We start from the raw sequence: 5,000 nt of genomic DNA, 5'->3' as shown, positions 1-5,000 counted from the left end.
CATTGCAAATTGGTCCAGAAACGATAGTGTAGAAAAGGTGTGAAATCTGTAGGTATATATATATGTATGTATATATATATATATATTTATATATATATATATATATATAATGTAAGAACATAAGAATGAAGGAGACTGCAAGAGACCATAAGGCCTACACTAGGCAGTTCCATGTCCATTACCACTTGTCATCCCCATTCATAAAGCTGCTTAACCTTTTCTTAAAACAACTGATAGTTTCAGCGATCACTACATGGTTACCAAGTCTATTCCATTCGTTGACCAACCTATTACTAAACCAATTCTTGCCTATTTCAAATATAAATTTGTCCAATTTAAATCCATTATTGCGAGTCCTGCCCTGTTGTCTTAATATAATGAACTGGTTAAAACCTTTGATCCACTTGAACACGTCTATTAGATCACCCCGCACTCTGCGTCTTTGTAGAGAGTATAAGTTAAGGTGCCTAAGTCTGTCTTCGTAAGGTAAATTTCTGAGCCCATGTATCATTTTGGTCATTCTCCTCTGTACTGATTCTTGTAAATTCATGTTCATTTTATAAGACGGAGACCAAAACTGTACCGCATAGTCAAGGATGGATCCAACTAACACTAGATAGAGTTTGATAATTACCTCTGCACTTCCATTCGTAACCGTCCTAGCAATGAAACCTAATGCTCTGTTAGCTTTATTCCTGGCGCTAATGCACTATTTCCTTGATTTAAGGTCAGAACTCACTAGAACTCCCAAGTCTCTCTCGCACTCAGTTTTCTCTAAAATCGTGTTATCTAAGCTACTGTATATCTATTTTCGGGGTTGTGTAGCCCTACGTTTAACACGCTGCACTTTGAAGTTCATTTTCCTTTTCACCGACCATGTCAACAATTTGTTAAGATCATCCTGCAGAGTCTCGGCGTCGTCTACTGACCTAATTAGGCGTCCTATTTTAGTGTTGTCCGCAAACTTACTAACATCACTATTAATTCCATTGTCCAAGTCGTTTATGTACATAATGAACAATACAGGACCCAAAACCGAACCCTGGGGTACCACACTAGAAACACTCCCCCACCTAGATTTTACACCATTTATGGTGACCCGCTGTTTTCTGTCACTGCTCCAAGCTCTAATCCATTTTTTCTGATCCACTTTTCCTCCTATGCCGTGGGCTTTGGTTTTATTTAGTAGTCTCTTGTGGGGCACCTTTTCGAACGCTTTGCTAAAGTCAAGGTAAATAACATCGTAACTATCATTGTTATCTGACGCCTTATATACTTTAGTGTAAAAGAATAGAAGATTAGTCACACATGACTTACCCTTGGAGAAACCATGCTGTCTGTCATGAATCAAATGATTTCTCTCGATGTGTTCTTTGAGTATTTTAAATATTATTGATTCAAGCATTTTACCTATAACTGATGTCAAACTGATTGGCCTGTAATTATAGACAATTTATCTCCATTCGTAACAACAGGAATAATGTTTGCCTGCTTCCAAACTATATATATATATATATATATATATATATATATATATATATATATATATATATATATATATATCCCAGTATTAAAAATGTATTTGATTGAAAATTAATCCTTTTCAGAAGTGTTGAATGGAAAAAAAAAATGAAACACAAATTCGTCAGCAGGCAACCCGCGCGCGAAATCGCGAATCACGTGATTTATATATATTTCACAAATGTTTCGTCTCATATTTGCATATTTTCTATGGATTTTTGATCCATTTTTTTCCAAAAGTATTGTAAGTGAAATTGAATGCAAAATTGAAAGCTCGTATAGATTGGCGCGCGTACTCGCGCGCGCACACGCACACACACACACACACACACACACACACACACACACACACACACACACACACACACACACACACACACACACACACACACACACACACAGCAAAGCTGTGTTACAAAGGATAAAGCATATACAAGATCAGACGCGAATGCTGAAGAAGGGAAATCGTTTTGATTCTGTTTGTTTTGGAAAGGCAAAAGCCTTTCGTACCTGGAAATGTTCCAAGAAGAGGAGAATTCTGAAGTATCCAAGTAGAAAATAAAAGTAAAACAAAAATAATATATTGGATTATCCAACTGGATTTGGTGGAAATAGCATTGTAAATCAACCCACCCCTTTTTATTTTACTTTGATGCAATTCTTAGAATTGCATATCTATGTTTCTTGTGTATTGTTTGATTTTCTTATGTACTTTTGCTCATGTTATTATTTTCTTTACTTATTGTTATTATTGTTATGTTTGTTTCTAAGGTTTCTATGAATAACGCCAGTTTTGCATTTTTTACTAATCCTTGTAATTGTAGCACTTGTTAGCCCAGAGGTGTACATTCTTTTTTTAACCACACATTAAACAATCTCACAAGTCAATCCAATATAACTATTCATCCACTCGTCAGATATTCAGTGTGACAGCCGTCTAAGACAGGTATCTTGTCAGCTTTTATATCTCTGGATTTTGTAAAAAGGCAAGAACTGGTGTAACAACAGAGTGGTTAACGAATGGAATGGACCAAATAACCATGTAGCGAGCGCAAAAAGAATTGGTTGTTTTAAGGGAAGACTAATTTAGATGAATTTATGGATACGGATGATAGGTAGTAATGGGCATAGAACTACCTAGTGTAGGCCTTATGGTCTCTTGCAGTCTCTTCCATTCTTATGTTCGTATGTTCTTTGTGGCTCATATTTTCCTACAGCCGTTTCCAATCGGTCATTTCCGTGACATCTCGCATTGCCACAACCAAACCGTCCCCAATCTTCTTCCTGAAGTACTTTAGCCATCTTCCCCTTACAGCCGTCACTCCTATTAATAGCATTACTGATAGAAGAAATAAAAGCATTCATAATAAGAGCTTAATAGGGATAATATTTTCAACAAAGGAATGGCAATGGTGGATGTGTCAATATGTACAATAGTGATATTAGTAGGTGTTGAAGGATAATTTAGGGGAAAAGATATCCTTTTTTTTTTTTTTTTTCCCACAGTCTTCTATCTGTTAGTATTACACGTAAAAAAGTACCAGTGGCAATAAAGTTAACCCATCTCTAACCCAAATTGTTCTCTGACTACCCCCTCAATGTGACACCATACCATAAACCATCACTACTACCCTAAAATCTTGAACCATACCTAAAATAGTCACTATCAAATCTAGTTGTATAAAGCGATCGAAAAAGAATATACGAAACACAGAAAAGTTCTACAGTAGCTAACTCACAGGATGTAGGCGATGCTGATCAATTTTTCTGCGGTTTGTGCAGCACTGGGGTAGAGGATGAAGATTCTGTACAGCGTGGCAAATGTGAAGGTTGATATTTTGTTACAGAAACCTGCTGATGACTACCCAAGGACATGTTACATAAGAACATAAGAATTAAGGAGACTGGAAGAGACCATAAGGCTTATACTAGGCAGTTCCATATCTATTACCACCTGTCACCCCCATCCATAAAGAAAGGCGCTCTGGTGAATTTCCTATCGAATCGTTCATGAACCTCTCCCGATCCCAATCGGAAAGGTTCACAAAGGTTTGAGAAGTGTTTCGTGAAACTTTGTCTTCGTTCATGAAACGTGAGGCGAGGATTCAGGTTTGCTAATTGTTCATACTCTTCCTCCCCTTCCTTTTCCTTCTTCCTTTTCCTCCTCCCTCTCCTTTCCCCACTTCCTCTCCTCTCCATTTCCTTGCTCTCCATCACCTCCTGTCTCTCTCTGATTCTCTTTTTCTTACTCTCACACGAACACACACACACACACACACACACACACACACACACACACACACACACACACACACACACACACACACACACACACACACACACACACACACACACACTCTCACTGTCTCATTTTTTCGCCTTTCTATATTATCTCTCTCTCTCTCTCTCTCTCTCTCTCTCTCTCTCTCTCTCTCTCTCTCTCTCTCTCTCTCTCTCTCTCTCTCTCTCTCTCTCTCTCTCTCTCTCTCTCTCTCTCTCTCTCTCTTCTTTCACTCCCATCTTTTTCCTCCTATCCCTCGCTTTTCCACCTAACTTATTCAGTGTGTGTTTGTGCGCGTGCATGTGTGTTTATATGCACCAGTTTTTACTCATTCTTCTCTCTTCTTTCCCACAGGTACGTATATACACGAGTAGTACCGGAAGGAGATGCACCATTCCCGGTAGGTAAGTACGACTTCTGGTGTTAAATCGCGTACCACAGTTATCTTCGTCCTCACCGGTATCACCTGAAGTGGTGACCAAAGCACAAGTATTTGCACCACCACCACTACTACAACTATGATTACCACTTTCATCATTATCACCACTACTGTTGCAAACGGCCTCAGGACTAACACCAACACTTGGACCGTAACTTACACCACCTCCATCACTTCCATAGCCACCATTGTTGTTGTCTTTATCACCACTATTGCTGCCAACTTCCCCACCACCAGTACTAAAATTATCACCATAATGAACTCAACCACTATCACCACCACCACCATCTCCACTTATACTACCACCACCATTATCCCTGCCTCCTCTTGCACCACCACCCTCTCCACCACCAGCCTGCCCTCGCTTTCACCAATACCACCGGTTCCACCCCCATCTCAACCACATCCTTCTTCACTTCTATTTCTATCACCACTTTCACCATCGTCTCCTTCACCTCCATTTGCATTACCTCTATTCCAATCCCCTCCATTCTCACCACCTCCATTTGCATCACCTTTATTCTAACCCCCTCCATTATCACCACCTTCATTTCCACCACCTCCATTCCCACCACCACCACCACCATCTCCACTTATACTACCACCACCATTATCCCCGCCTCCTCTTGCACCACCACCCTCTCCACCACCAGCCTGCCCTCGCTTTCACCAATACCACCGGTTCCACCCCCATCTCAACCACATCCTTCTTCACTTCTATTTCTATCACCACTTTCACCATCGTCTCCTTCACCTCCA

Source organism: Oratosquilla oratoria, chromosome 10 (assembly GCF_046742065.1).
Source record: "Oratosquilla oratoria isolate Oo_2021 chromosome 10, ASM4674206v1, whole genome shotgun sequence".
NCBI lineage: Eukaryota > Metazoa > Arthropoda > Malacostraca > Stomatopoda > Squillidae > Oratosquilla > Oratosquilla oratoria.
This window is presented reverse-complemented; position numbering follows the sequence as displayed.